The 10,057-nt window shown below is 41.5% G+C and overlaps 1 pseudogene; it reads right to left on the reverse strand.

Moving 5' to 3' along the window:
* Window positions 1–1,907: 1,907 nt before the first annotated feature.
* Window positions 1,908–1,960, reverse strand: LOC147746886 (U7 small nuclear RNA; annotated as a pseudogene).
* Between the last annotated feature and the right edge of the window lie 8,097 nt (window positions 1,961–10,057).

Raw genomic sequence — 10,057 nt, forward strand, 5'->3', positions numbered from 1 at the left:
ATTCAAAGTCAAATAACAAGTATTTCTACATGCTAAAATGCATATAGTCATTTCACAAAAGTGAAATTAGCTTCCAGCAAGCAGTGATAGAGGTGATGATTTTGAGATCAAGCCCCTGCAAAGCATTATGGGACAAGATTAGCAGTGGGAAGTGAATAGTATAGAATCCAAAAATTTCTACAAAGAGCTGCAGTTCACCTCGTCGTCCCTAGTTGTCCCTGATGAGGCAAATGCAATAGCATTTAAAATATTATACATCAAGCTGCAGTTCACCTCGTGGTCCCTAGATGTCCGTAATGAGGCAAATGCAATAGCATTTAAAATATTACACATCAAGCTGCAGTTTACCTCGTCGTCCCTAGATGCCCCTGATGAGGCAAATGCAATAAGCATTTAAAATATTATACATCAAGCTGCAGTTCACCTCGCCGTCCCTAGATGTCCCTGATGAGTAAAATTCAAAAACATTGAAACCCTTTCATGAATGCTAAAAATTATGCTAATCTTATCCCATAATGCTTTGCAGGGCCTTTTAGATGTATTTTTGCCCATAACTGTGCTTGGGGTAGTTCTAAGAGAATGGGACCTCCACTGAATTACTATTTAGCAGGAATGTATAGAACCTGGGAAGAAAAAACAACACTCGTGACGGAATGCCCCCAGTGATTGTCACGCCCCCAGCACACACCCACAGCACAATGCAGACACGCCCACAAGGGACTACTTTGCTGGCACGGTTCTTTTACCTTTTAAATGTATATGGTGGGCGTCTGCATAGCCTATGTCCTTCTGATGCAACTGCCCTTTCCAACGCTGTATTGGGTGTGTGGATTGGTGCTGTAGTTCCCGAGTTTACCTTGCCGAAAGGTGTCTGTTCTCTCTTTATAATAGTAGTATAGATAGATATATATATATATATATATATACACACATATATATATATATATATATATATATATATATATATATATATATATATATATATATATATATATATATATATATATATATATATATATATATATGTATCTATATATATATATGTGTATATATATATATATATATATATCTAAATATATATAGATATATATATATACATATATATGTATATATATCTATATATATCTATCTATCTATATATATATATAGTTATATATATATCTATACTACTATTGTAAAGGAAGAACTTTGAACCTATGTATATATATATTTCAAAGCAGAGAGCTGGCCTTTATTGCGATCACCAGTGTAGTTGCTGCTATAGAACTCTACAGGGACCTCTGGGGACAGCCTGCGGTACTGTGTCCGTGCAGCCCTATTCAGACTCTACAGGGACCTCTGGGGACTGCCAGTGGTACTGCACCTCTTCCTGCTCCTCCAGAGATTTTTAGTAAATTGTTACTCGGCCTCGGCCTTCCCTCGCGGAATCCATATTTCGCACCTCGACTGTGATGTCCTAGTGTCAGTGTCCCTTTAGCCAGTGGGTCCAGGGCCCGCTACTTAACACTGTGCAAGTCTGTTTTGTTGAACTTTTAGCTCGTTGCAATCATTTATTTACCGCTGGAGGGACAACTTCTCGCAAAGCATTCTATTTAGCAGCAAATCTAGAACGGAGGTAACCTGGAATTAAAAAATCCAGTTAACAAAACAAGCTAAAATTAATTGGGCACTTTTCGGCAATCAACAACAAACCTCACTGTACACGTTTATATAAAATCTGCTGGCAACACCCACCATTCAGTAGTATAGTAAAACATATCCATAAATAGACCGTGCCATTATTTCCCGCTACTTATTAAAACGAGTTTCATATCAAGATCCTATTAACAGAATATCATTTTTCAGCGTTCCAATCGCTCTATAGTAGAACAGAGAACTATCTTCATATCTTTTATTTACAATGATGGGGCGGCTTCTCTATATAAGAAACCTTCTAGACAAATAGTAAAGAGCTATTCTAATTGTAGCAAGTGCAATTTCACGTGGTAGTGCTAAAAAATACCTACTTTTAATAGGCCCCTTTTAATATAATAATTGTTGATTGAAATGGAAAGAAGTACAAGATCTGAGGGTACTGAAATAAGTTATTATTCACAATTTAACAAAGAAAAACAAAGAAAAGAAGTCCATGGTATTGCACAGAAAATATGCAAATATTAGTACCTCGGCCGCGCCCTGCTTGAGATCCGACAAACCAAACACCTCACTGGTTTAGAATGGCTCGCCATTGGTTTGGACGTCACTGGAATGAGAGGCGTGGCGTCCATGCTGGATCGGGTTGAAAGACTAAACCGGGAAGATATTTTGCTAGCAAGCGGCCATGACAGATTGGGGTAAAATGCCGTCCTTGACAGAATGACGATAAAGTTGTCTCGCGCACATGTCTGAGGAGCTCTTTTTCCGCCGAACAACTAACTGCTCTTATCAGTCTGTCCAACTTTATTATGTTTCTACCAGGAGGGTTCAGGACAACTATCTAAAAGAACAGATGTCATTTCTCTGTATTCTAATGAGGGTTTACTTTATGCCTCTATATTTTGCACCAGGTCCTGATGCGACCCACTGATTCACTCTTAAATCGGTAAAAACATTGGGGCATATTACCAGGCAAATGCAATAGCATTTAAAACATTACACATCAAGCTGCAGTTCACCTCATGTCCCTAGATGTCCCTGATGATGCAAATGCAATAGCATTTAAAATATTATTTATCAAGCTGCAGTACACCTCGTCGTCCCAAGATGTCCCTGATGAGTAAAATTCAAAAACATTGAAACCCTTTCATGAATGCAAAAATGTATGCTAAGCTTATCCCATAATGCTTAGCAGGGCCTTTTAGTTGTATTTTTGCCCATAACTGCGCTTGGGGTGGTTCTAAGAGAATGGGACCTCCACTGAATTACTATTTAAAGGGAGCAGGAATGTATAGAACCTGGGAAGAAAAAACAACACTCGTGACGGAATGCCCCAGCGATTGTCACGCCCCCAGCACACACCCACGGCACAATGCAGACACGCCCACAAGGGACTACTTTGTTGGCACGGTTCTTTTACATTTTAAATGTATATGATGGGCGTCTGCATAGCCTATGTCCTTCTGCTACAACTGCCCTTTCCAACGCTGTATTGGGTGTTGTGATTGGTGCTGTGGTTCCCGAGTTTACCTGGCCAAAAGGTGCAAGTTCTCTCTTTATTATATTAGTATGGATTACCATTTGAGTTAGAATTATTATTTCTAATGCCATTGCTGCACCACCTCCGTTTTTAATGTCTCCAGGTGAACCATCTATGGAGTGGGATGACTGGTGTGACTGTTTTGAGAATTATTTGGTGGCTCTTGATGGGTCTAAGTTTTCTGCAGTTCGTAAAAAGGCTTTGTTGTTAGGTGCATTGGGGAAAGCGGCTCAACAGACGAGGTTGATGACGTGTATAAAGATGCCATGATTAGATCGCGCATTAGATTTGCTAAGCAAGAAAATACATTGTAATGCCTAGGAATGCATTTTATACCCAACCCCAAAATTCGAACGAAACTATTGATGAATTTGTCTCAAGCTTGAGAGAGTTAGTTATTAAGTGTCAGTTTTGGTTCCATGCAGGACGAGATGATTAGGGGCCAATTGATAGGATAGTGTCACAGTAAGAAGACACAAGAGAGGTTATGGACAGCAAACAACCCCAATTTAAAAGAAGCTATTACTATCGCCAAAGTGAAGGAGGAGTCAGAGAAGTGTATGAGAGAATTAAAAAGTATCCAACAAGAGAAGAGAGTGGTATATGAAGAGATATAAATGCCATAAGGAGTAAACAAATAAAACAAGTTAAGGGAATTAGGCATATTTTCAAGGGATTTATCTCCGCTTTTTTGGCTTTAAAAGCCAAGAAAGCGGAGATAAAATTATCTCCCTATCAGCAACAGGGTGAAAACACGCAAATTCCCATGTTAGCACCCTTTTTCTGCACGCTTCCCCTTGCATCTCTAATGAGATGCAAAGGGGGCGTTCCTCAGAAAAATAAGATGAGAAATGTTGTTAAGCGACATTTCTCCTATTATCAAGGATTTCGCTAACCCTATTAGTGATAAAAAAAAGCAGCACTAACCGCGGTTAGCACTGCTTTTTTTCCACCTGGTATTTTCCTGACTTAGCTATGATGTCCTATGGAAGGTGGATATCATGGCTAAGTTTGTGAGCCCTATCATCAAGCTAACGCCAAACTTCGAGAGATTATCGTTGGGTTTCCAGCGATAATCTCTCAATTGGCAGTTAGCACGAGGATTTTTATCACTTCTGAGATAAACCTTGCTAATAGCAAGCTATCTCTGCGATAATTTCCAGCGATGCTTAGCGTTAAAAAATGTGTTGCTAAGCATCGTTAGCGATAAATATCGCTAAACGTTGGTAATATGCCCCTAGGTTCTGTTGGAAAAATAAATCCATCTAGATTTTCTTCTTCACACAAAAGCAGTGGTCGTATTTGTTATAGGTGTGGTAGCACTTTCCATTTAGCAGACTCTAAAAGTTGTTTTGCTTTAGGCAAAGAATATCTTAAGTGTAGGAAAAAGGGACATTACTCCTGTATGTGCAAAACTAGCAGCAAGAAAGTTGCTGTGATAGATGAGGAAGATGGAAATGATGATGATGATGTTATGGTGGTTAAGATTTATGAAGAAGGTCTTATGGATAAAGGGAAAAGTTTGACTCGCCCAAAGGCTAATTTTGATATCAATGGACAAGTTTTGTCGTTAAAGGTGGACACTGGCTCATTGTACACCATTATCCCAGAAGTGTTATTTGACTCTTCCTGTCAAGATGCCAGCTTGATACCTTCAGATGTTATTTTGAAGGGCTACCAAGGTGCCATTATTGCTGTTTTAGATTATTTTGATGTACATGTTACCTTTGAGAGTAGATCTACCAAAGGCAAAAGTTATGTACCACCTGAGGGTCCAGCCATTCTAGGGTGGCTTCACCAATAAGACCTTAATATCACAGTAGACCCCAGGGCTGACCAACCGGTAATGTGCATAGATGATGATGAAAATATTCTACAAACACATGCTAACATTTTTGACACTCTTTTGTGGGAGGCAGTGGGTTTTCAACATGAAATATTACTTTAAAAAGGTGCAATTCCTGTGAAACATGTTGCTAGAAGGAGACCGTTGGCTGCAAGATCTCAAGTAAAATATATCATTAAGCAAATGCTTGAGGAGGACATCATAGAACCAGTGGAGGCTGCAGAGTGGCTATCTCCGGTAGTTATCACACAGAAACAGGATGGTACTCTTCGTTTCTATGTGGACTTGAGGAGCTTGAACAGGGCTGTTGTCATGGATAGTTTCCCACTCCCCAATAATAATGAGATTATGTTGAGCTTGGCAGGAGGCAAAATATTGTCAAATTTGGATTTACACAGCGCGTACCTTCAAGTTAAACTTCAACCAAACTCCAAGAAGTACACTCCTTTTATAACAATTGATGGTGTATATCAGTTCAAGAGACTTCCTTTTGAGCTGTGCTCTGCTGCCAGTGCATTTCAACGCATCATGTTGGAGATTTTGAAGGGTATTGATCGAATTGTTGTATTTCAAGATGACATTTTGATTTAATGTATGAATGCAAAAGATCACAATTCGATCCTGGATCAAGTCTTAACTCGTCTATCCTTGGCTGGTTTGACACTACGCAAGAACAAGTATGTTTTTGCTGTTGAGGAAGTTGACTATCTGGATTATCGTGTCACCAAGGAGGGTATTCGTCCTAAACATGATTTGATCAGTGCGACAGTGAATGTTAAAGTTCCAGATGACAAAGATAAGCTAAAATCTTTTATGGGCAAGGTCAAATACTATGCTAAATTTGTCAAAAGCTTTTCACATAAGGTGGACCATTAAGGAAACTGTTGAGAAAAGGCAAAAAGTTTCTGTGGGGTGTTGAGCAGCAAAAAGCATGTGATTCGGTTAAGAATTATATTGTCAAGGCTGGTCTCTTAACTGGGTTCCTCCCGCACTTGCCTAATGTGCTGACTGTAGATGCCAGTGCTGTGGGCATTGGTACTGTACTAACCCAAAAACTTGCTGGACAATAAAAGGCGATTGTTTTTGCGTCTCGCTCGCTGACAGATACCGAAAGAAACTATTCGGTCATTGAGTGGGAGGCATTAGCGGCAGCATGGGCCACAAGGTATTTCAAAGTCTCTTTGTGGGGGTGTTGTTTTCACACTTAGAACAGATCATAAGCCTTTATTGAAAATGTTAGGCCCAAATGGGATTAAGAACTGTTCTGGCAGACTAGCTTGTTTAGCTGTCAGTGTGCAAGATCTGGTGTGCAAAATTGAGTATGTGCCTGGGTGGCGCAACAATCTCGTGATTGTTTGTCTCGACTGCCTGATGTGAAAGCTGTTTGACTGAATTTGTCACGGAGAGTGTTGCGGCTAGTTTGGAAGACCTTACTGAGGAGCTAGGTAGAGCTATTTCTCAAGAGGACTGGGTGGAAGCCATGTGCAACGATAAAACTATGACTAGTGTAATTAGGCTGGCTAGAGAAGGTGTATATAGAGAGAGCACAGTATCACCAAGTCTCAGACCCTTTGTACAGTTGTAGGATCAAATATCTACATTAGGTGACCATGTTTTGTTGAGAGGTGAGAAATACATGCCTCCGGAGTCATTGAAGACTCGGGGGATTGCACTTTCTCATGAGGGCCATCTAGGCCAAACGTTCACAGCCAGAAGGCTCAAGGATAAATTTGGGTGGCCAGGAATAGGTGCCCAAGTCAAGGAGCGGATAGTGAAATGTGAACCCTGTAATAAATCTCAGAAGCAGTTGTATGTTGCTCTAGACAAACCCATTTCACCTCAACATGTTGTGGGTGAGGAGGGTTTTGGCAAAATGTTTGTATGGACTTCATTGGGCCTTTCAACAAATTACATGACAATAAGAGATTTGCTTTGGTACTGGTGGATTCTGCTTCCAGATGGGTGGAGGTTGCGTTTATGAGAAACATTAACACACAATCCACTATCAAAATTCTCAGTGATGTATTTCGTAGGGAAGGTGTACCAGCACTTCTCGTTTCAGATAATGGCACACAGCTCACATCTAAGGAGATGGAGCACTATTTTGAGGGCATTGGTTTAAAGCATTTATGTACATTATTATATAATCCAAAGGTAAATGGCTTATGTGAAAGAGTTAACAGACTTGTAAAAGGAACAATGCAGTTTGCCAATTCCTCTGTGCAACCTGAGATAAAAGAAATGTTGTGGGCCTACCACACTACAGTGCACCAAGGAATGACCAAATCTCCTTTTAAATTAATGAGGGGCAGATTAGCTGGTGCAAAGTTGGTCTCCACTTGGTTGCTTAAGCCCCAGTTGGACATTTCTCCCTATAGGCATTGCTCAAATACTCTTAAAGGTAACAGACGTGTGTGTCCAGGAGACTTGGTAAAGATCAAACCTGGTGGTTTACACCCAGGTTTTAACAAATTCAGAGGGCCTTTTCGTGTGATGTCTGTTGTAAAGTTACGGAATGGCCAATCATGGAACAACAGAAGGGTTGCTTTGTCCCTGGAGCTGGAGTTCTGGACTTTTTGGTTCCGTCCAGAGGTGTCAGGGTACAACACCCAAAGACCCCGGAGTTCCACCTGCCTTGGTGCACAAATGAACAGAAACACGGGCTTCTCGATGGTGGCGTCAAAGACCAAAGGTTTATTACTGCAGGGACACAGAAGTCACAGAATCTACACACGGGCAGAGACTAGGAGCCTGTTCGATTTGTACAAAGTGGGTTGCTCCTTATATACGATATTTTAAGCTGGGGGCAAATTCTTTACATGTAATACATTCCCAAAACCTTTGTGTCTAAAACAATAAATATTTGGCGTTACACAGGAACCGTCGATAATATCTGAGGCAAAACATTGCGAAAAGAGGGGTTCCCACTAGTTCGTCACAATTCCCTGTCAATATTGCATTCAGGACCCGGACCGCCTCATCGTAAAGTTCGTTACCTCCCCCTAATAAAGATTCAGAAAGAAAGAAACAGAGCCAGGTGTGGAAGATAGAAAAGCGGGATAAGGGATGTTTGTGGGTTGTAAATGGGCAAGGCTACCGGCTTCGGCCGCCTAATCATGATCAGGTACAATGGACACGAAGACCAGTTTGGCAGGACTGGCCTCGGGCAGAGGAGTCAGCCTTTGTCGAGTCATGCAGCTACAGCGTGATCTGGTTTAAGGTGCACGTGTCATAAGAGGGTGAATCTCCGGCTAAGGCTACGTGTCCTTAATCAAAGTGGAGTGAATGAAGTGATCAGAGGCTATTGCATATGTGAGGGCAAGGAAACACAAAATGGCGGCCATGATCTAAGATGGATGCCGTGGGTATATCAGAAATATGTCAAAGGAAGGAGTGCTCTTGCTCGTAGCGTAGCGAAAACACTAGGATATACTAAATGGATCATTTGCGGTTCACTGATACCAATATTAAGAATTTCCGACGAACTTGAAAACACGGGTTCAAGTCGTCACGGAACCGTCACGGAACCTTACGGAACCTCAGAGCAAAACAACCCACACTTACATCAACCGTATTGCTTCTAATGATGTTCCTTTGAGTGGTGGTAATGGCAAGCCAGTTCGTGAATGGAGAGTACCTGCTTATTTGAAAGATTTTGTATGATTGCGTTTTTCTGTTTTATTTTACTGTAGGTAGGAAGTGAGATTATATACTTCTGCTTCTGTTGTTGAATGTTATTTTTGCATTATTCATTTTCTTACATGTATAACTTACATCATAGATGTCCTTAGGATATGTCTTTGTGTTAATGTCATTGCTATGTGATTTTATCAACTTTCCATCATTTGGTTTTGGAGGAAGGAGGATGTGTAATACCTACATATGTCGCGCTCTCTGTTCCGACTCACGGACTGCTTGGGCTATGTGCGTGGTTCTTGAACCCGGTGTTCCGTCTGTGGCGGTTAGAGTGTGATGGTTTCCTCGGCTGCACTGGTCGGGTTCGCTCCTACCTTGTATCTCGAGTAAACAGTATCTACTGCAACTTCATTGGATTACACTTACTTATTTCGGTACTCCTGTGTTCCTCCTGTGAGCCCTCTCTCTTTCGGGCCTTCCAAGCCCTTTTGCGGACTCCAGTGACACAAGAAATGAACCATGGGTCCCTGGGACCCTGGGCCGAAGATTTAGGGGCATATTTGCAAGCCCCTATTGCCACGGGAACGTCACTTTTTATGACTTTCCTGCGGTGATAGGAGACTCACCCTATTTACAAGGCAGCGTTAAGCCACTAAACGTGGATTAATGCTACCTTGTAAATAAGGCCCCCTTTCACGCTATGCTTGAGAAAAATCCAAATTTTAAGACTTTTGGTATTCACAGAAGGCATTTAGGAGTCCTAAAATTAGGACTCCTAACTTCTGTGGATACTGAAATGAGTAAGTGCCTTCTGTGAATACCAAAATGAGTAAGTGCCTTCTGTGAATAACAAAATGGTAGTAAGTTTAGGATTTTGTCTTAAGTTACTTCTGTGAATCGGCCCCACTGTGTGCTGTATTAAGCAGCACACATAGAAGTTACAAAATTGCATTTCAAGATTGTTTATGTGCAGGAAGAGGAACCTTCCTCTACATAAAGAATCTTCCCCTGCATGCAGACACCCTTGTACTATGGTGCAAGGGGGCCTGCGTTGGCGCTAGGTTGCTAAGTGTACGGACTGAGCAGGGTGAAACGCAGGGCTGCTTCATATTCTTGTAAATATGGTGCAGCCCTGCATTTCTGAAGTGGTGGAGTGAGGCGTTAAGCAAGGAAGGCTAACACCGTGAAATCACATTGGCTGGTGAATCACATGGGCGAAGCCTGCATGTAAAATTCTGGATCACCGCACCAAAAACATGGAAAGCTGATTGCCCGGGGGTCCTGCTGGCTCCACAGAGGAATGCCCCAGACAACTCAGAGTGACAGTGGCGGCTGCTGCTCTGAGGACCTGGGGCATGTTGAATTTGCTGCAGAGTTGGACAGTGCCAGGTTGAGGCAGG

This window comes from Lissotriton vulgaris, chromosome 1_1 (genome assembly GCF_964263255.1).
Source record: "Lissotriton vulgaris chromosome 1_1, aLisVul1.2, whole genome shotgun sequence".
NCBI lineage: Eukaryota > Metazoa > Chordata > Amphibia > Caudata > Salamandridae > Lissotriton > Lissotriton vulgaris.